Source organism: Ranitomeya variabilis, chromosome 2 (genome assembly GCF_051348905.1).
Source record: "Ranitomeya variabilis isolate aRanVar5 chromosome 2, aRanVar5.hap1, whole genome shotgun sequence".
Classification (NCBI taxonomy): domain Eukaryota; kingdom Metazoa; phylum Chordata; class Amphibia; order Anura; family Dendrobatidae; genus Ranitomeya; species Ranitomeya variabilis.
Window position 1 is genome coordinate 686,730,300 of NC_135233.1, and position 24,036 is coordinate 686,754,335.

The window sequence follows — 24,036 nt, forward strand, 5'->3', positions numbered from 1 at the left end:
GAATTGGACAGAGACTCTCAGAGGCCCGGCTCCGGGTGCCCCTCGGCCCTGCGGCGGTGTGGGGGCGCTCCAACTTGGCGTCACGAACAGGATCTACTTAAGCCTGAAGAATCAGGTCATGTGTGCCTTGGAACTGTGATTTGTTGTGCTTGGACTGTACTTTATTGAGAGACTGTGTATTGCCATTGACCCAGAGAAGTTCCCGCCAAAAGCCGCCGCCATTGCTACGCCAGAGAAGAAGGAGGGCGTGCCATGGGAGGAGACTACCAGAGTGGCGCGAGAAATGGCTACCGCCCCCTGCGCTTCTGGCTGCAAAGTGAGGACCTGCCTTCAAGCAGAGGACGACCCCCTGATTTGCAACGGCGGGAAGCAGGAGATGGAGAAGTTCGGCCCCGGAGAAATGGCGGAGTCCGATGCATGCATTGCCACCGATCAACAGATCATGATGAAGAACAGCGAGTGCCGGAACGGGGGAGGAGCAGTCCCGGTTTACCCTCGTCTATCGGAGGCAGACTTGTGTCCCCTGCAGCCGGAGGATCCGAGGCCCTTGGAACAGATAGCGGAGCTGAGTCCACCAACCCCGACCCCAGGGCCAGAGGAGGAGGAGCTGCGGTCCGGGCTGCAGCCGATTCCAGTGTCCTTGTCAGCGGAACGGATCGACACCGGTGGAATCACATCAGGCGCAGGTATGGAAAGCGCCCCTATTCCCCCGGCCGATTCTGCTCCCCTGACCGGTCCGGCTCCCCCGACCGATCCCGCTCCTGTGAGCGCTCCTCACCCCAGCAATAATCGTTTCTTCTCGGTGGAGCGGGTGATCCTCACCTCTAACACGATGGGGAAGCTAGTGCCTCCACTACCAACCCAGATGGGAGAACCCATAGATGTGGGCCCAGACGGGGTAGTCCTCCGGTGGGCCACCCCCTGGACTGGGCCGGATGGAGCCCGGGAGGACGGCCTCACCCTTGCCGTGCTCACTTGGGAGCAATATAAGCAATGCCTAATCCATCACTGGAAGGATCGAGACGAGGTTGAACAACCGGATACGCAACGCAGAAAGTCTGTGCAGGGCAGGAAAGGCGTGGTAAAGCGGGGGACTGTGTTGGCCTTCCACCCGAAGAGGGGTTGGGGTTCCATCCAGGAGCCGGGGCTACCCACTGACGTCTTTGTTACAAGTTACAATGTGAAAACTCCCTGCTGCGACCGGAATGGCGATCCACTACGAAGGGGGGACCAGGTGACGTACACCCGTCACAGGAGCGCACAAGGATGGTGTGCTCGGGATGTTCGGCGATGTGAGCCTGAGGGGGCGTCACCTGTTGCCCCGATCATGACAGATCCAGATTTGTCAGATCTTGTGACCATCACCACCGTACGCGTAGTAGCGGCTGCTGAACTCGCAAGCAAGGTCAGCCTTCAGATCCAGACACCGGGTGGTCTGACGGCCCCTGCGGGACCTGCTACCGGCGCAGATGCCGCAGCGGTCGGAGGTCAGGGACCAAGACCGCCAGAACAAGAATAAACCTCGAAACCATGATAATGTAAATAGTTCTTCCCTTTTACTGTTTGTTCCTGTTTTGCTGCTGAACCCGTCTAGGGTTAACTTTTAAAGGGATCCCTTTGTTGACCCGGGATCCCAATTGTTTGGTTTGTTTTTCCACTTTTTGTTTCCTGTTATCAAGAACTGCCGCAATCATGAACAGTGCATGATACAAACTTATTGTAAATAGTTGCACCTTCTTAAAGGCGCTCCCTACTGGTTTTACTTCAAAAAAAGGACTCTTTGTGAAGATACCACACTGGAACCTTTGATGAGTATGGACTGGTAGCCTGAGAAGATATGCTACCTCATAGAGACTTGGTCCCTTCTTAAAGGGGATGTTCAATTGTTGCACTTAAACGGTGATATTGCTTTAAGACAGGTAGCAATAATGTTCGATGAAAGAAAGTGATGATAATGTGTACATGAGAAAGTTATATGTATCCAACCAGTTAATTGTGAAGAAAAGGAATGATTGATAATGTTGATAGAAAGTGGGGATAGAAGGTAAACCCTGAGTCCTCCATAGAAAGTTAGTTTCTTGTAAAGAAAGAGTTAATAATGTGTTACAGAGGACAGAAAGTGAACCCGTAGGGGTTAGGTAGTGAGTCCTCCTAGGAGCCATACGTAGATGGCTCAGTGCTTCTAAAACTGAAAGTAATGTTATGATCTATACTGTGTATAGAAGTTGAAAAGGCGGTAGGCCCTGGCTGAACGGGGCGGTCCTGTAACAGAAAGGAGAGGCAGTAGGTCTGGTGCCGATAGGACAGGTGGTCCTGCAGATTTAAAGAAGGAGAATGAAAAAGTTAAATTACCTTATAATGTGATTATAGGAAGGTCTTTAGTGGATACAGAGTGTATGTCCTTAAAGGCAACGTTAAAGTATTGTTCAGCAATTTTTGCACTTAGTAGAATACCCGGTTGGGTAAGAAGAGTTATTTATAGCATGTTGCTATGTTATTTAACCATGTTTGTAACGTTCAAGTGTCCTTACCTCCCATAAAGGGAAGCCTGTTCAAGTATACTTATTGTTATTGCACTCAACAAAATTGTATGTCTTTTTGCTAAACTTGTATTGTTGTTTTCTTCCCAGTCCCGGAGTACTGTGTTTAACCAGGGGGGAGTGCAGCGCCCCAGAGTCCTGGTCGATGCAGTACTGTGGCTCCGCCCCTATGGGGAGCTATGGTGTGTCCGATGGCACTGAAGGAGTTCATCTGATCAGGTATCACAGACACCAATACATTTCACAGCCGGGCCTCCGGGGGGAGCTAAGGGTGCTATTCATTAGGCCACTCCCCACCATAGTGGGTAAACTGGGGGTCAGGCAGGAAGTTAGATCAGAAAGCTGACTGGGTTGGAATCAGGCAACACCTTGTGGCAGAGGGTGTTGTAGGGGAAGATACAGTAGGGTCTCTGTCAGGGGTGGGATCCTGACAGAGGCTTGGCAACGAGAACGAACGTAACGGGACCGTGCCTGCTCCGGGTAGCGGCGGTGCCCAAGAAAGGATTAGAAGAGAGATAGATTGTGCTGAGTGAGAAACGGGATCACGCAAAGGAGAAATACCAGTAGGAGTCGTGCTGTAAGATCGAAGCAACATCCTACTGAGGCGCACTACCGGTGGCCGGAACGCCGAGGGAGTAGAATAACATTCAGCTTCAAGCAATACTCCAAACAGCGGCAGGACAGTCAGTCTCAGGCGGGCTGTCTAACTCAAATCACCTATGAAGTCTTGGGAGGCAATTGTGGGAGAGGGGCGTCTCTAGGGTCCCGGAAGAACTCCAGGCCTACCCGTCAAACGGGTGCCGTTCCTACCCGAACCTCAGGGAGGGACGGAGGATTAGCAGAACATCATCTAGTCGAGTTGTGAGGGAACTTAAGAAACAGACACAACAGTTGTGGGGTACTTTCCGTAAGCGCAGCAGGGAAGGACTACAACACATAGCGCTAGGGGGAAGGCACAGATTTCCTCCTGTGAAGAGAACTCTGGAAGTGTCATTGGACCGGCCGGACTTGCGCAGCCTGGTGAGCCGTATTCTGGACTGAGGACTCAGAGATCTTCAGTAAAGAGGTAAAGAGACTGCAACCTGGTGTCCTCGTTATTTACCGCGACCTGCACCCCACAACTGCACCGTTACAACACCACTTATTGTACTGGACGTCCCCCACTGACAGACAGGGCCACGGACCGGGTCTAGCCACCGTGACAACCCCAGAATTGGACAGAGACTCTCAGAGGCCCGGCTCCGGGTGCCCCTCGGCCCTGCGGCGGTGTGGGGGCGCTCCAACTTGGCGTCACGAACAGGATCTACTTAAGCCTGAAGAATCAGGTCATGTGTGCCTTGGAACTGTGATTTGTTGTGCTTGGACTGTACTTTATTGAGAGACTGTGTATTGCCATTGACCCAGAGAAGTTCCCGCCAAAAGCCGCCGCCATTGCTACGCCAGAGAAGAAGGAGGGCGTGCCATGGGAGGAGACTACCAGAGTGGCGCGAGAAATGGCTACCGCCCCCTGCGCTTCTGGCTGCAAAGTGAGGACCTGCCTTCAAGCAGAGGACGACCCCCTGATTTGCAACGGCGGGAAGCAGGAGATGGAGAAGTTCGGCCCCGGAGAAATGGCGGAGTCCGATGCATGCATTGCCACCGATCAACAGATCATGATGAAGAACAGCGAGTGCCGGAACGGGGGAGGAGCAGTCCCGGTTTACCCTCGTCTATCGGAGGCAGACTTGTGTCCCCTGCAGCCGGAGGATCCGAGGCCCTTGGAACAGATAGCGGAGCTGAGTCCACCAACCCCGACCCCAGGGCCAGAGGAGGAGGAGCTGCGGTCCGGGCTGCAGCCGATTCCAGTGTCCTTGTCAGCGGAACGGATCGACACCGGTGGAATCACATCAGGCGCAGGTATGGAAAGCGCCCCTATTCCCCCGGCCGATTCTGCTCCCCTGACCGGTCCGGCTCCCCCGACCGATCCCGCTCCTGTGAGCGCTCCTCACCCCAGCAATAATCGTTTCTTCTCGGTGGAGCGGGTGATCCTCACCTCTAACACGATGGGGAAGCTAGTGCCTCCACTACCAACCCAGATGGGAGAACCCATAGATGTGGGCCCAGACGGGGTAGTCCTCCGGTGGGCCACCCCCTGGACTGGGCCGGATGGAGCCCGGGAGGACGGCCTCACCCTTGCCGTGCTCACTTGGGAGCAATATAAGCAATGCCTAATCCATCACTGGAAGGATCGAGACGAGGTTGAACAACCGGATACGCAACGCAGAAAGTCTGTGCAGGGCAGGAAAGGCGTGGTAAAGCGGGGGACTGTGTTGGCCTTCCACCCGAAGAGGGGTTGGGGTTCCATCCAGGAGCCGGGGCTACCCACTGACGTCTTTGTTACAAGTTACAATGTGAAAACTCCCTGCTGCGACCGGAATGGCGATCCACTACGAAGGGGGGACCAGGTGACGTACACCCGTCACAGGAGCGCACAAGGATGGTGTGCTCGGGATGTTCGGCGATGTGAGCCTGAGGGGGCGTCACCTGTTGCCCCGATCATGACAGATCCAGATTTGTCAGATCTTGTGACCATCACCACCGTACGCGTAGTAGCGGCTGCTGAACTCGCAAGCAAGGTCAGCCTTCAGATCCAGACACCGGGTGGTCTGACGGCCCCTGCGGGACCTGCTACCGGCGCAGATGCCGCAGCGGTCGGAGGTCAGGGACCAAGACCGCCAGAACAAGAATAAACCTCGAAACCATGATAATGTAAATAGTTCTTCCCTTTTACTGTTTGTTCCTGTTTTGCTGCTGAACCCGTCTAGGGTTAACTTTTAAAGGGATCCCTTTGTTGACCCGGGATCCCAATTGTTTGGTTTGTTTTTCCACTTTTTGTTTCCTGTTATCAAGAACTGCCGCAATCATGAACAGTGCATGATACAAACTTATTGTAAATAGTTGCACCTTCTTAAAGGCGCTCCCTACTGGTTTTACTTCAAAAAAAGGACTCTTTGTGAAGATACCACACTGGAACCTTTGATGAGTATGGACTGGTAGCCTGAGAAGATATGCTACCTCATAGAGACTTGGTCCCTTCTTAAAGGGGATGTTCAATTGTTGCACTTAAACGGTGATATTGCTTTAAGACAGGTAGCAATAATGTTCGATGAAAGAAAGTGATGATAATGTGTACATGAGAAAGTTATATGTATCCAACCAGTTAATTGTGAAGAAAAGGAATGATTGATAATGTTGATAGAAAGTGGGGATAGAAGGTAAACCCTGAGTCCTCCATAGAAAGTTAGTTTCTTGTAAAGAAAGAGTTAATAATGTGTTACAGAGGACAGAAAGTGAACCCGTAGGGGTTAGGTAGTGAGTCCTCCTAGGAGCCATACGTAGATGGCTCAGTGCTTCTAAAACTGAAAGTAATGTTATGATCTATACTGTGTATAGAAGTTGAAAAGGCGGTAGGCCCTGGCTGAACGGGGCGGTCCTGTAACAGAAAGGAGAGGCAGTAGGTCTGGTGCCGATAGGACAGGTGGTCCTGCAGATTTAAAGAAGGAGAATGAAAAAGTTAAATTACCTTATAATGTGATTATAGGAAGGTCTTTAGTGGATACAGAGTGTATGTCCTTAAAGGCAACGTTAAAGTATTGTTCAGCAATTTTTGCACTTAGTAGAATACCCGGTTGGGTAAGAAGAGTTATTTATAGCATGTTGCTATGTTATTTAACCATGTTTGTAACGTTCAAGTGTCCTTACCTCCCATAAAGGGAAGCCTGTTCAAGTATACTTATTGTTATTGCACTCAACAAAATTGTATGTCTTTTTGCTAAACTTGTATTGTTGTTTTCTTCCCAGTCCCGGAGTACTGTGTTTAACCAGGGGGGAGTGCAGCGCCCCAGAGTCCTGGTCGATGCAGTACTGTGGCTCCGCCCCTATGGGGAGCTATGGTGTGTCCGATGGCACTGAAGGAGTTCATCTGATCAGGTATCACAGACACCAATACATTTCACAGCCGGGCCTCCGGGGGGAGCTAAGGGTGCTATTCATTAGGCCACTCCCCACCATAGTGGGTAAACTGGGGGTCAGGCAGGAAGTTAGATCAGAAAGCTGACTGGGTTGGAATCAGGCAACACCTTGTGGCAGAGGGTGTTGTAGGGGAAGATACAGTAGGGTCTCTGTCAGGGGTGGGATCCTGACAGAGGCTTGGCAACGAGAACGAACGTAACGGGACCGTGCCTGCTCCGGGTAGCGGCGGTGCCCAAGAAAGGATTAGAAGAGAGATAGATTGTGCTGAGTGAGAAACGGGATCACGCAAAGGAGAAATACCAGTAGGAGTCGTGCTGTAAGATCGAAGCAACATCCTACTGAGGCGCACTACCGGTGGCCGGAACGCCGAGGGAGTAGAATAACATTCAGCTTCAAGCAATACTCCAAACAGCGGCAGGACAGTCAGTCTCAGGCGGGCTGTCTAACTCAAATCACCTATGAAGTCTTGGGAGGCAATTGTGGGAGAGGGGCGTCTCTAGGGTCCCGGAAGAACTCCAGGCCTACCCGTCAAACGGGTGCCGTTCCTACCCGAACCTCAGGGAGGGACGGAGGATTAGCAGAACATCATCTAGTCGAGTTGTGAGGGAACTTAAGAAACAGACACAACAGTTGTGGGGTACTTTCCGTAAGCGCAGCAGGGAAGGACTACAACACATAGCGCTAGGGGGAAGGCACAGATTTCCTCCTGTGAAGAAAACTCTGGAAGTGTCATTGGACCGGCCGGACTTGCGCAGCCTGGTGAGCCGTATTCTGGACTGAGGACTCAGAGATCTTCAGTAAAGAGGTAAAGAGACTGCAACCTGGTGTCCTCGTTATTTACCGCGACCTGCACCCCACAACTGCACCGTTACAACACCACTTATTGTACTGGACATCCCCCACTGACAGACAGGGCCACGGACCGGGTCTAGCCACCGTGACAACCCCAGAATTGGACAGAGACTCTCAGAGGCCCGGCTCCGGGTGCCCCTTGGCCCTGCGGCGGTGTGGGGGCGCTCCACTGCCTATGCAGCGTCAATAGTAAAAACATCTAATGTTTAAAAATAATTTAAAAAATAAAAAATCATTATATACTCACCTTTCAGCTCCTCGTGACGCTCCGGTGACCGCTCCATGCAAGCGGCAGGTTCCGGTGCCAAGGATGGTCTGTGAGAAGGACCTGCCATGACATCATGGTCATGTGACCGCGACATCATCACAAGTCCTGCGCGCTAGCGAGAAGGACCTGCCGTGATGTCACGGTCATGTGCCAACGATGTCATCACAGGTCCTGCGCCCCTGCGCAAGAAGGACCTGCCGTGACGTCACGGTCATGTGACCGTGACGTCATCACAGGTCCTGTGTGCCTGCGCAAGAAGGAGGCGACAGGACTACAAGGGTCCCTGGAAGGTGAGTATATGTTTTTGGTTTTTTTTAACCTGTGACATACGTGGCTGGGCAATATACTACGTAGCTGGGCAATGTACTACGTGACTGGCCAATATACTACGTGGCTGGGCAATATACTACGTGGCTCTGTGCTGTATACTACGTCGCTGTGCAATATACTACGTGGCTCTGTGCTGTATACTACATCACTGGGCAATATACTATGTAACTGGGCAATATACTACGTGGCTGGGCAATATACTACGTAACTGGCCAATATGCTACGTGGCTGGGCAATATACTACGTGGCTCTGTGCTGTATACTACGTCGCTGTGCAATATACTACGTGGCTCTGTGCTGTATACTACGTCACTGTGCAATATACTACGTGGCTGGGTAATATACTACGTAGCTGGGCAATATACTACAAGACTGGCCAATATGCTACGTGGCTGGGCAATATACCATGTGGCTCTGTGCTGTATACTACATCACTGGGCAATATACTATGTTACTGGGCAATATACTACATGGCTGGGCAATATACTACGTGGCTGGGCAATATACTACGTGGCTAGGCAATATACTACGTGGGCTGGGCAATATACTACGTGAGCTGGGCAATATACTACGTGGGCTGGGCAATATACTACGTGGGCTGTGCAATATACTACATGGACATGCATATTCTAGAATACCCGATACGTTAGAATCGGGCCACCATCTAGTAACTATTATAACAATTCACAGAGCTATGAGCTTATGTAGAGTCATTGGCCACAGCAGCAAGCTGGTTACGTCTGCTGAGCTGCTGGATAGCACACACATCCATCCCTACTGTTTGGGCAAAACAATAGGTCCCAGTCACATCTGTATCTCTGTCAGGACAGAGCATGCACTGCCTAGAGCTATTGATCATGACCGCTAGCTCAGCCGGCAGCCTGCAGAATTAATACGCTGGTGCTTTGTGAAAGAAGCAGATGGTGCCGGAGCAGTTCTAGGTGGAGATATGAAAACAATTAGATATGGTCTATAATGAGTATAATTGTACATGCTGTGACTGATATGCATGAATGACCACGTATTTGAAGAATACTATCCGGTCAACTAATGCCTAAGTAAGATGCCACTGAGCAGAGGTGGTAAGGTCTGTGGTGCTACACCTTAGGAGTGACAGTTGTGCCAAGTCCTTTAAGGTTGAATGCACTAAATTTCTAGTGTCATGGCTTTGTGAGAGGGTGGCATGTGATCAGTATCTAAAGGACAGCATTGGACCTAGTAATGCTATAGAAAATGCAATACGTTTCTGTCTTCCACCAGTACAGGATAGACAAAAACAGAGTAGAAAGTCAAAAGAGGAGAAGCTGTGCAGCCCAGCTAGAAACATCTATGTCTAAGCTAGCTAGCAAATGGTGGTAAGTAGCACTCATTTAAAGTGCATTATCCAGGAGGCCACAGATGACCATGCACACTCTGACGAAAACAAATCGAAGTATCTTAAAATGAATGTAACAGAATCCTTATGAAAAGTTAAATGCTTTAAATACAAACTGATTATCAAAGTTTTTAATATATTAACGATTTCCACTTTGGTTTTTTACTGATTATGCTATAGATTAGTCATTCTCCTATCAGTTATTTTATTATTTAGTCTCAGAATTAGACTAAATATTAGCAAATGTACAGTATGTGGTATCGCCGAGTTCTGAAAAGTTTGATCTAACAAAATATAAAAAAGCTAAGCCGATCGGTAAACACTGTAAACAAAAAAATTCAAGAGCCCCAAAATTACATTTTTTGGTCTCTGTAATAGAGCAAAAAAATGCTGTAACAAGTAATCAAAACATCATACCTATCTCAAAATGGTATAAATGAAAACATTGTCTCACCTTGCAAGAAATAAGCCATCAACCACAAAATGAAAATGGTGATAGTTTTTTGGGAAAACAGCTGGGTTTTATTCACCACTAAAATAAAATCACTGAACATGTATTGTATCGCCGTAATTGTACTGATAAGTAGAATCATATTTCACTTTTACCACACAATGTACACCGTAAAAACAATTCCCAAAAAGCGATGTCAGAATTGCATTATTTTGCAATTTCTCCCTACTTGGAATTTTTTTCCCGTTTTCCAATACACTAGGTGATAAAATGAATAATGTCATTAAAAATACAACTCGTCCAACAAAAACAAGCGCTAATATGTCTATGTTATATGGCCGGTAACCGTCCCGTGGATCTGCAGCAGCCAACATTTTGAGCGTGTGTCTCACATCATCACGTGAGCAGTTTTCTTGGAGATTATTTTATCAAATCTGTGTGATAAGACCCTATTTGCACTTTCTTCCTGTTCCTTGAAATACTAATATGTCTATGTTGACAGAAAAATAAAATAGTTATGACTTTGGGAAGAAGGGGATGAAAAGACAAAAATGCAGAAACAGTAACTGACCTCGTTGTAAATAGAAACTCTTCAGTCAGTAAGTTAAAATACCATGATAGTAGATAAAACAACGCGTTTCAGGTAGTAAAACCATGGCATTTTAATTTACCGACTGAAGTGTTTTCTATTCACATAAATAAAGGAGAGTTTTGTATTTCCGTGGAGCTGGATTCCTCTTTCTTTACTGTCATTCTGTGCAAAGTAGTCTGCCTAAAGGTACCGTCACACTAAACGACTTTATAACGATATCGCTAGCGATCCGTGACGTTGCAGCGTCCTCGCTAGCGATATCGTTTAGTTTGACACGCAGCAGCGATCAGGATCCTGCTGTGATGTCGCTGGTCGCTGAATAAAGTCCAGAACTTTATTTGGTCGTTTGATCGCTGTGTATCGTTGTGTTTGACACCAAATGCAACGATACCAGCGATATTTTACACTGGTAACCAGGGTAAACATCGGGTAACTAAGCGCGGGGCCGCGCTTAGTAACCCGATGTTTACCCTGGTTACCAGCGTAAAATGTAAAAAAAACAAACAGCACATACTCACATTGCGTCCCCTGCAGTCTGCTTCCTCCTCTGACTCAGCGCCGCAAAGTGAAAGTGAAAGCAGCACAGCGGTGACGTCACCGCTCTGCTCTCACTGTACGGCGCTCAGTCAGTCAGGAAGTGGACGCAGGGGGACGTGAATGTAAGTATGTGCTGTTTGTTTTTTTTAGATTTTACGCTGGTAACCAGGGTAAACATCGGGTTACTAAGCGCGGCCCTGCGCTTAGTTACCCGATGTTTACCCTGGTTACCAGGGGACCTCGGCATCGTTGATCGCTGGAGAGCGGTCTGTGTGACAGCTCTCCAGCGATCAAACAGCGACGCTGCAGCGATCGGCATCGTTGTCGTTATCGCTGCAGCGTCGCTTAATGTGACGGTACCTTTAGTCCACTTGCTTTTACCATGCCTTCTATTACGTCTTGACTCCCTAATGGCTGAGAAATTACAACACAGAGATGATTACTTTTTAGAGTGAATATATTGCTTTTTATCTCGTCAATGGCAATCATCTTTACATAATGTTTGTGGCCAATCGTTGGGCTCACGGATCTTGGGTCATGTACCACTGAGGTCAGTAATGGGTTACAGATGTTACTTGCGAATACGGGCTGTGATGATTGCAGCCAACATAATCAGCAGAGATGAGCGGATCAATCCACAGAGGATTGAGTTTAAGCCGAATTGAATGAAATTTGCAGTTTCACATGAATTCGAACGTTTGAGATTCGAATCATGGATCACAGAAAAAAAAATCATGCCCGGTACAATTCCCCACACTGCTGAAGCAACAGATAGTCAGCTAATGCCTTTTTGTTTTGCCACATGGACCTCCCCATAATGCTCTGCAGTTATGCCATCTTCTGGATTATCATACCTTACATGGGGGGTAGTACCTGGACCATCAGAGATTAGCAGTTCCCAGCAGATCACAGTCTGTACAGCTCGTTTTCCATCTCCAGAGTCACTTGGTAAGTCCCTCCTGTAGAGTGTAAGCCCCTATAGAAAGAGGTGCAGAGGTGTATCTAGGTTTTCTGGCACCCGGGGCAAGAATTCAGTTTGGTGCCCCCCCCCCTCCCCTTTCCCAAGTACATATGCAATTTGCAGACTTAGTCAGGTACAGACGTGCTGCTTTCCCTAATGCTCCCAAATGTTCAGTGAAAAACTGAGAGAAGCAGGAAGAGAAGCTTTTTGTCACAGGACCATAAGTATGAAAGTCACATGTGAGTGAAGTGTCCATGTGATGACTAGTGGAACCTGCAGAGCTGAATCCTGACATCGCAGCTTCTGAATTCTCACAACTAATGCACTGCACACTTTTAGGATTCTCGCTTGCCGGTGGACAGTCATGTCAGCACAAGCATGTGATTTGTATACTTCTGACCACATTTTCACTAGACGTGCCTGGCCTCACTAGACGTGCCTGGCCTCACTCAGTTCATTTTCATTGACTGAGGCCACACATGTCTAGTCAGCACGTGACCACATGTATGTAAATCTCCAGCATGAGAGAATCCTGACAGCGTGCAGTGCGCACTGTGAGAATTCAGAAATCTGCAGTCACGAAGAATGACTGCAGACGCATTACAAACCTGGACATCCCCTCTAATTTTCCTAACATAAATAAAAACGTGAGAATTAGTATCACAAATAACATTTACATCCAAGTACTTTATAGATGACGTCATCTCTGGAGTCGCTCTCCTTCTTTTCTTCATCTTGTCCAGACCCCATGATGAGTTTTCTCATCCACAGCTCGTCTCTGCAGACTTCCATCTTCTCCGCTCTTTTGCAGAAAATTTTCAAATGATGTCCTTAAAGATAGAAGTGTTATTATAATGCTCTTGAATAAAAAATTAGCATAGTGATACTCGGGCGAGTACAAAGTAGTGACGAGCACGTTCACTCATCACTACTCCTGAATAAAAAATTGCCCCTCACTATATAGTCTGCCCAAAATATGACCCCCACATTGTCCCTCTTATGGTACATGCTCTTCACACTGACCTCTCCTTTCCATACCGGCCCCCTCTTCACACTGTCCTCTCATACTGTGTCCCCCCTATAGGGCCCAGTATTTATACTGTACTCTCTCATCACACTCCCCCTCCTTGGTATACTGTCCCCTTCTGGCTGTGCCCTTACATTGTCCCTCCTTGCTACGAACCCACTACTCAGTTTCTATTCTTTGCCCACTCACTTTTCTCCTCCCATACTCTCTACTCACACTATTCCCCCCCTCCTCCACCCTGTTCACCATACTGTCTCCTCATATATTTACCCCCTCACTTTCTATACTGCCTGCTTACCTGACTCCCCATACTGTGTCTGCACACATCTCATCACCTTCACTCTCCGTATTCTATCCACATACATTTTTCACATCGCTACTCATACTGTGTCCGCATACATTCCCCTGTTCGCTCCCCATACTGTCTGCACCTATCCCCCATACTGTGTCTGCACCCATCCTCCCATACGGTTTCCTCATATATGCCCCCATTCCTCCATACTGCTTGCTCATACATGTCCCCAATTCCCCAGTACTATTTCCTCATACATGCCCTCATTCCCCCATACTGTTTCCTTGTACATACCCTCCATTCCAACGTACTATTTCCTCATATATCCCCCCCATGCCTCCATACTGTTTCTTTGTACATGCCCCCATTCCTCCATACTGCTTGCTCGTACATGTCCCCAATTCCCCAGTACTATTTCCTCATACATGCCCTCATTCCCCCATACTGTTTCAATGTACATACCCTCCATTACCACGTACTGTTTCCTCATATATGCCCCCCATGTCTCCATACTGTTTCTTTGTACATGCCCCCCTTCCCCAGTACTGTTTCCTCGTACATGCCCCCATTCCCTCACACATGCCCACCGCTCCCCGTACTGTTTGCTCATACATGCCCTCCATTCCACTGTACTGTTTCCTCATACATGCCCCTCATTCCTCCATACTGTTTCCTTGTACATGCCCTCCATTCCCCAGTACTTTTCCCTCATACATGCCCTCATTCCCCCATACTGTTTCCTCATACATGCCCCCATTCTTCTGTACTGTTTCCTCGTACATGCTCCCATCTCCCCATTTGCTCTTCATTTTGTGTCCTCAAATCTCCCCCACACATTAAATCCCCCATCCCCACTACAAATCTCCTCACACACAATAAATAACCCCATATCCACTCCAAATTTCCCCCCCACACATTAAATCCCCCATCCCCACTACAAATCTCCTCACACACAATAAATAACTTCACATCCACTCCAAATCCCCCACACACATTAAATCCCCCATCCCCACTACAAATCTCCTCACACACAATAAATAACCCCATATCCACTCCAAATCTCCCCCACACACATTAAATCCCCCATCCTCATTCCAATTCTCCCCTACACATTAAATCCAACATCCCCACTGCAAATCTCCCCCCACAAATTAAACACCCCCATCCCCAATGACAAATCTTCCCCCACACACATTAAATCCCTCACACACATTAAATCCCCCATCCCCACTCCAATTCTTCCCCACACACAAAAAATTCCCCATCTCCATTCCAATTCTCCCCACACACAATAAATCCCCCCATCCCCACTCCAATTTTCCCCACACACATTAAATCCAACATCCACACTCCAATTCTCCCCACACACAATAAATCCCCCATCCCCACTCAAATTCGCCCACACACATTAAACACACCCATCCCCACTCCAATTCTCCCAAGCACAATAAATCTCCCCATCCCCACTCAAATTTTCCCCACACACAAAAAATCCCCCCATCCCCACTCCAATTCTCCCCACACACAATAAATCCCCCACCCCCACTCCAATTCTCCCCACACACATTAAACACCCCCATCCCCACTCCAATTTTCCCCACACACAATAAAAACCCCCATCCCCACTCCAATTCTCCCCACACACATTAAATCGAACATCCCCACTGCAAATCTCCCCCCACACATTAAACACCCCCATCCCCATGACAAATCTCCCCCCCACACATTAAATCCCCCATCCCCAAGACAAATCGCCCCCCAAACATTAAACACCCCCATCCCCACTCCAATTCTCCCCACACACAATAAAAAACCCCATCCCCACTCCAATTCTCCCCCCACACATTAAATCCAACATCCCCACTGCAAATCTCCCCCACACATTAAACACCCCCATCCCCATGACAAATCTCCCCCACATACATTAAATCCCCCACACACATTAAATCCCCCATCCCCATGACAAATCGCCCCCCAAACATTAAGCACCCCCATCCCCACTCCAATTCTCCCCACACACAATAAATCTCCCCATCCCCACTCCAGTTCTCCCCACACACAATAAATCCCCCCATCACCACTTCGATTCTCCCCACACACATTAAATCTCCCCTCCCAGCACTTAATCTTCGGTGTCATCAGCTCCACTGGAGCACTTACCACCCATCTGCATCTCTGAGCCTGCAGCACGGGCAAGTGACGTCAGCAGCGTGATCACATGATTTGATCACGCTGCTGGTGTCACTCTGACCTGGCAGTCAGAGCTTCAATTGTACTCGCATCTGTACGGCATGCTGCAGCTTCTCTGTGCCGGCTGTCAGCTTGACAGGCAGCACAGAGAACAGCTGACTCCCAGACGTTAAGGCGCCTTATTCCGGATCAACGTTTTAAAATGGCAGTCAGGAACAAGTAAATTGCACCCTGTCGCGGCCCCAAATCCCTTGGCTGGCAGCTGTAAATGACAGCTGATATCCTGCGACATCAGCCTTCGACGGTTTTGGACCCGATCAGGACTGATTAACCCCTTAAATATCGCTGTCAATCATGACAGCGGCATGTAAGGGGTTAAAAGGGGGTTAAAAGACCCCCTTTGGCAGGATCGAACCCCTGCGATCATAATCACAGGCCCCAATCGTTGCCATGGTGACTTGGGTCATCTGATGACCCCAGGGTACAAAGTGAAAAAGTAAAACAAATTGCATAAAATGTGTAAAAAAGTACAATACTTTAAAAAAATGCTGCACATTTGTTGTACCATTCTAATGGAATATTCAGATGCAATATGGTCTCTGCTGTCACTCCATTTGTCATGGCATGGCATGACTACTTTTACAACACAAAAAGAACAGGAAAAAGGTAAATGGGACATAATTTCACACATGTTTTAGATGCTCTGGATGGAGTACAATGACATGTTCAAGTTCCTGCCAATATCCAGCAACTTCACACAGCCATTGAAAGGAGTGGACCAACCTTCTGCAGGCCTAAATCACCAACCTGATCAATTCTATGTGAAGGAGATGTGTTGCACTGTGGGAGGCAAATGGTGGTCACACCAGATATTGACTGGTTTCATTACCCCCCACCCCCACCCCTGAACCTCCCCAATACTGTAAAACAGAACATTTTAGAGTGATTTTTTTATGGCCACCCTAAGCCACAACTGTTCAATAATTATGCTGTCTAACCACCATCTTGAAACGCCACACCTGTGAGGTGTATGGATTAACTTGGCAAAGGAGAAGTGTTTATTAACACAGATTTAGGCAAATTTGTGAACCATATTTGAGAGGAAAATTCCTTTTGTGTACATAAAGTCTTAGATCTTTGCTCATAAAAAATTGGAGCAAAAACAAAAGTGTTGCTTTTATATTTTTGTTCAGTGTAGTAGAGAACACCAAATTTAGTAGAATAGAATTTAGTTCTTCTTTTATTTGAAAAACAATCGTATTTTCCAGAATACAATTTTTTTGCAATTCACTCTGCACCAATTCAGCAAAATGACGGCCAGCTGCAGCTGCCATTTTGCTGAGCCATAGAACTAGCCTTTGGCATCGATTCTTTTCCTTTTTTTGGCATTTTCAGTCCAAGTCCCTGATGTTACTGCATGCTGTGTTATCACGGTGAATGTTGTGATTTCACAATGTTGCGACACGAGTTGCCCGAGTACACGGTGACCTCAGACTACTAGTCAACCTGGGAGCCATGGCCTGAAATTAAGCTGATAAATAGGATGGGGAAGAGGAAATGAAAAAGGCGCAAAGAACCAGATGATGGTCTGTGGGGATGGCAGACAAGTGAGCGTTGAGGTGAGTCTTCCATTTTATTTCCCAGAGGAGCATTGCACGGCGAATAAGCCTCCTTACCTTGACAAGCCAGCTGGTATGTCACTCTCCATAAGGAGAAACATTGCCCCTTAGACCCCAGTCCAGAGCCTCTCACCTAGCCAAATCAGTTCTCATGCTTCGCACTGACGAGGGCCAACAGCCCGAAACACCGTGTCTGCGAATTGAGATACTGATTTGGCTTTTATCCTAAGTCATATTGCACGACTCGTTAGAGGGTTGATTGTGACTTGTAGGATCGCTACTTCCAACAGGTGGCGCTATAGAGTTAAGTCCTCTTTTTCTCAGAAGAGGCAATTTGCATATTAAATTTCCCAGAGGAGCATTGCACGGCGAATAAGCCTCCTTACCTTGACAAGCCAGCTGGTATGTCACTCTCCATAAGGAGAAATGCTACCCCTTAGACCCCAGTCCAGAGCCTCTCACCTAGCCAAATCAGTTCTCATGCTTCGCACTGACGAGGGCCAACAGCCCGAAACCACCATGTCTGCGAATTGAGATACTGATTTGGCTTTTATCCTAAGTCATATTGCACGACTCGTTAAAGGGTTGGTTGCGACTTGTAGAATCGCTACTTCCAACAGGTGGCGCTATAGAGTTTAAGTCCTCTTTTTCTCAGAAGAGGCAATTTGACCATTTTTTTTTACACACTATGTTTGTTATGTTCTAATAAAAAGCATTCAGTTCACATCAAATAACTTTGTTGCAAATTGAATTTTCCTGTTAAATCCGTGCGATTTGGTGAATTCAAATTTTGGCACATTCAATCATCTCTAATATACAAGAAATGTAATGTGGATCCTGGTGTCAGATTGCAAGAGCAGTTCCACCTATTTTTCCTATCAACTGGTAGTCTGAGACCATGTGGAAAGTGACTCTATTTCCTTGGTGTTGGTGCTATGTAGTGGTCTTTTTTTATGCGATTCTTTGTGGCGTGGTGTGACCTGTAGTCATGGGAGCCTTGCCTTGCAGCATGAGTGCCATACGGTCCCAGGTTTCTTCCCCTGCTGGTGCGCCAAGGCTCCAGTGGCAGTCGACCCCGCACCTTTAAGGTAGGGGACCCAATAAGAGGTACACTGTGACGTTGCATTCGGCTTCATACAATCCGATCAGAATGTTAATTAAAAACCTCAGAATCAGTTTTGTAGATACTTTCTTAGCAACAATAGATCATTATATAAGTTTTGGATGTGCGATCCATGTCTTTTTTCTACAGCTATGGAATACTTTTTGGGGTGCATCTATCTTTTTATAAGGATATATTCACTTCTTATAAAATGTTTCCATAAATATCAGAATAACCCAGCGGGTGTTTGCTTTTTCCTTTCACATTTTCACATTTTCTTTGCCAATACAGTTTGCTGAGAAGTGACTTGACCTCGTCCAAAGTTATTTGCAGCTTTGCAGTGTACTACAAGCCAAGCTTATCAGTTTAGAGCTAAATTTGCAGTTCTCAACAGCTTCACTTGACTTTTGTTGCTGCTGCCAACATTAACACATTTCCAGAGAATGCTCTGCTGAATCTATAGCATAGAAGGACAATAAGTTTTTCAATTATAGGAAAATAATGCTAGACATATTTTATCTGATCTCAAGTCAGCTTTCATAAAATGATATTTTGAGGACGAGGCATAATACAATAAGAATTGATGAAGAAGAAAGATGTATGTATGGTTGCATTTCGGATTTCAAAAATTGCGACCTAATGTAAGAATGACATCCTGGATAGTACATAGAAATATATACATATTAATTGTGGAAAGATCCTCCAATTGAAAAACATCTTCCAGCTGCTTATGTTTTGTAAAAAAGTACATTTGGCATCTTTTGAACACTGTATCACTAAGGACAAATTCTCTTACTATCTTGCAGGTTTCTGTTTAGACTACTAAAATTCTGCAGTCTGTGCAATGACAGTCGTAATGACATGTGGCTACTGCTGAAATACTGATATCACTGTTTTATTAAAACACATATCCACTTTAGGGTCAATATAATAGAAAATGTGGCAGGGTACAGTGGGCTACTGACTATAGTGTTTGGGCTCAGACTTTTCTTGTTTTGTGATCTTAGCAGCAGTAAAATAATTTTTTAGCATGCGGTCACACTGCAAAGGCAATGCTGTCACTGCCACAGTTTGATCCCTATAGTGGCAACGAGCACAAAAGAGTCCATTGCTATCAAACTGAGATCATTGATTAATGTTCTCATAGAACAAGAATCAATCAAGTTTAGTTATGATGAAAGTAAAAATTATAATTAGGCACCAAAAATGTGAATTATTTTCCAACAGTTCCTTTGTGAAAAGACTGCTACTAATTCCACGTTTGTGTCCAATAAACCTACCCAAAGCTTTCATTAGTTAACCACTTAGTAATTGAGCTAATTTTGACCTTCATGACCAGGCCAACTTTTTTAAGCCTGATTAGTGTCACTTTATGTGGTAATAACTCTAGAACGCTTCAATGGATCCCAGTAATTCTCAGATTGTTTTTTCGTTACATATTGTACTTCATGTTAGTGGTACATTTAGGTCGAAATGCTTTGCATATATTTAAAAAAAATGTAGGAAATTTGACATTAAAATTGAAAATATCACAATTTGCAAACTTGAAATTTTTATGCCCTTAAATCACATAGTTATACCAGACAAAATAGTTAATAAATAACATTTCTCACATGTCTACCCCTGAATTATTTTTTAAACATATTTTTTATTAGGAAGTTAGAAGGGCTCAAAGTTAAATCAGCAATTTCTCATTTTTCCAACAAAATTTTCAAAACCATATTTTAGGGACCAAATCACATTTGAAGTGACTTTGAGGGGCGTATATGACAGAAAGTACCCCAAAAGTAACAACACTCTAAAAATTGCACCCCTCAAAGTCCTTAAAACCTCATTCAAGAAGTTTATTAACCCTTCAGGTGCTTCACAGGAATTAATGGAATATGGATGAAAAAAAATGAATAAATCCCACCCAAGTGACCTCTTTATGGAAACTAGACCCTTCAAAAAAATGTATCTACAAGTGCTTCTCACTAAATTAGAATATCATCAAAAAGTTTATTTATTTCAGTTCTTCAATACAAAAAGTGAAACTCATATATTATATAGAGTCATTGCAAACCGAGTAATCTATTTCAAGTGTTTATTTCTGTTAATGTTGATGATTATGGCTTACAGCCAATGAAAACCCAAAAGTCATTATTTCAGTAAATTAGAATAATTAACAAAAAACACCTGCAAAGGCTTCCAACACATTTAAAAAGGTCCCTTAGTCTGTTTCAGTAGGCTCCACAATCATGGGGAAGACTGCTGACTTCACAGATGTCCAGAAGGCAGTCATTGACACACTCCACAAGGAGGATAAGCCACGAAAGGTCATTGCTAAAGAAGCTGGCTGTTCAGAGTGCTGTATCCAAGCATATTAATAGAAAGTTGAGTGGAAGCAAAAAGTGTGGTAGAAAAAGGTTCATAACATAGAGCTGTAAAAATAAAAAATCACATTTTTCCCACAAAAATGTTCTTTTAGCCCAAAAGTTTGCATTTTCACAAGCGTAACAGGAGAAAATGAACCATACAATTTGTTGTGCAATTTCTTCTGAGTACGCTGATGCCCCATATGTGGGAGAAAACTATTTTTCAGGCACAGTGCAAAGCTCAGAAGGGAAGAAGCGTTATATTGGATTTCAGATTTTGTTGGAATGGTTGGAGGGTGCCATGTCACACCCCTTAGGTGTCAGAACTGCAGAAACCCCCCATAACCCATTTTACAAATGAAACCTCTCAATGAATAAATCTAGGGGTGCAGAGAGCATGTTGACACAACAAGTGTCTCACACAAATGTATACCATTGAGTGGTGAAAAAATAATAATTACATTTTTACCTATAAAATGTTGTTTTAACCCCAAGTTTTTATTTTTTTAATAAAGGTAATAGGACCTCTCAGTTTGTTGTAAAATTTCTCCTTGAGTACATCAATACCCTGTATGTAATCGAGAACTACTTTTGAAGCACAGTGCAAAACTCAGGAGGGATTTTGACTGTTATGGTTTGCGGGTGCCATGACCCACTGGAAGAGTGGACTTTGAGGGGTTTATATATTGGAGACTAACCAAAAGTGATATCATTTTAAAAACTGCACCCCTCAAATACTTCATACTGTTGTCATGAAATTTTGTAGCCCTACAATTACTACACTGGAATTAATGCAAAGTAGAATAAAAAATAAATACATTTTTGCTCTAAAATCTTGCTTTAGCCCAAATTTCTCACTTTTGCAAGGGACCTACTGGCATTGTCCATGCATTGCAATTCATATACAAACCAAGAAATACAGAGAATGTGAACTTGGCCTTAGGCACAAAAAATTCTACAAATAACTTGCATTGTGTGAGAATACCCTTTATTGTATGTGAATTTTAGGCTCCCTAGAAATGTCACAGCATTAAATGAATTACTTACTATGTTAATTATTTAAAATTGAGACTCCTCCAGTGGTTGATATATTTTAATGGCTAACTGAAAAGATGGTAACAAATTGCAAGCTTTCAAGACTACTCAGGCCTCTTCATCAGGCATAAACTAATACAAATTCTAAAGAATCACATATTTATACACAACACAGCAGAAAGATAATACAATGGATAAGAAAAGAGACGTGAATCAGAGCTATCATTGTGGGAGAGGGGGATGAATAGTTGTGTCCATAAATATTGGAACAGTTTATAGATAAGGAGTGTGAATGTTTTATTGTCCTCTGATTGGGGTCTGGTTCCGTGTTGTGATGCCCCCACAAGGTCTGAGGAGCAAATTCCTTTATTGATGTAAAAAGGCATAAATCCAGGTGAAACATTCATTCCTGCACTGAGAGAGTGAAAGGTTGTCATAAGCTTTTGACCCGTTGAAGCGCTGTTCTAAGCGCGAAACGGCCGTTGTCTCGTCCGCCGCACCCTGCACTTTGTCCTCCCGTGTGCCGTGAAGAATCTCCATTTTTTGTACATGAAATAATAAAGACTTTTTGAACTGCAAGACCGGTGAGTGCTTTGGCGTTCTTCTTTTTGATTGCTATTGTCATAAGCTTATACTCCCAGACCCAGATATCTTTCCTGTATTACTATGTTAGTCATTTTTCATTGTGTTCAAGCTTATTTTTACCCTGAAAATTAATTTCCTGTTGCTTAATGATAGGTATTTTCAAGATGCCTTATTTCTTAATAAATATACAGCATATTTTTCCATTGGGCAGAGCTAGAAACTGCACCTTAGGTTAGCAATGTCTTGCTTTTTTCGTTTTGTTTTATTTTTTTGTTGTTTTATCCTCTTTTTTTTTATTTCACACACTGTAGAATATTTATCAATACTGCCTAATTCTTAGACCAAGTGGTTTGATAAATCAGTCTAAGGCCAGACTACTGTAGAATATGGGCAAATGCTATGCGAGAAAACATCGCATAGCACTCGTCACAGTGTTAATCTATGGGGCAGCTCACATCACCATTTTTTTTCTTTGGCGTATTCGACGAGCATATAAAATCGCTGCATGCTGCGATTGTGCACGTATACCGCCAAGACTTGCCAATGCAAGCCTATGGGTGCGGGAAAAACTCGGATTCCACACGGACCATCTGTGTAGCTTGCGACAAATATGCTCACATTTTCCTCATTTAAGCCCATTGAGCAATTTAATTCCATGGGGATAGTCAGTGAGAAATATAAGGCCATACGCATGTCATACGGATGTCATACGGATACATAGGTGCGAGAAAATCGCATCATCGCATTGCAAACGCATTACACACGGATGACCATACGGAGAACACTTGTGCAACTCTCGGCAGGAAAACTCGGACCGATTTTCCATACATTTAGTGTGTCACCTGCCTAATTTTAAGCCTGTCAAGTCTAAGTTTACACGACCAATTAGTTGTTTTAATTTATGCTAGAAACTCGCACTAATTTTTTAAAACTTTTTGGTGCACAGTGTAGCATGTTAAGCCATGCCCCTCTTCAGTGAGACTGTGGTTGATTGGAATGGTGCAAAAAGATTCTACAGCACATGATAAATATGGTGCAAGTCATTTTAGTGCCAACTATGTTACAATTATGCACATTTAGCTTTATAAATACACCATATAGTGTCTCTGATAAGGTCTTAGGAGACTTTGGAGGGCATTTCAGCTGTAGTGCCCACATCTCTACCTGCAGTCCCTCTCTCCCTGCAGAGACACCAGTGTACTCTGCCGAGGCTCATGTCCTGCTCCTTCCCGGGTCTACTGCTGCCTGGGGTGTGTGCACTCCTAGCAGGTCTCCAGGCATTGTGCTTAGGGTGCAGGCGCACACACTTCCTTATGCTTAAAGTGGTCCTATGCATTCCTCTAAAATGTCCCCAGCCAATAGCTGGAGGTCACTTACTATTTAGAGTTCCTCCTTCAACATGGAGGCGCCTGTGAAATGTTGTGAGTTTGTTCCTAACACTCTGGTCAGTTCTCAGGTCACCGTGTTTGCATTTAGTCTGCTGTACTCGCCAGTGCTCAGCTCAACCACAGTCGAGCCAGCCGCACCGTCCAGTGCTCACCTCAATGGCAGCCGAACCAGCCACACCCACTAGTGCTCACCTCAACAGCAGCCGGGCCAGTTGCATCCGCCAGTGCTCACCTCAATGGCAGTCAAGCCTGCTGCACCCACCTGAGCTTGTCTCTCCGTCAGCCTGTCCTGTCTGCACCTGCGGTTATCTTCTCTGCCTGTCTGCATCTGAGCTTAATCCGTCAGAAGAAGGTGTCTGCTGTATATCACAGCTAATCTTCTACCGCAACAGCCAAAATTATTGCTTGCACCTATCAAGGCCATTTACCCTTGCTGTGAAGCACCTTAATGGTTTACAAACCTGCATATAGTTTGTGAATACCTTGACGGATGCAGTTTTAAATTCAGATCTTCTTTAGGAGCTTTC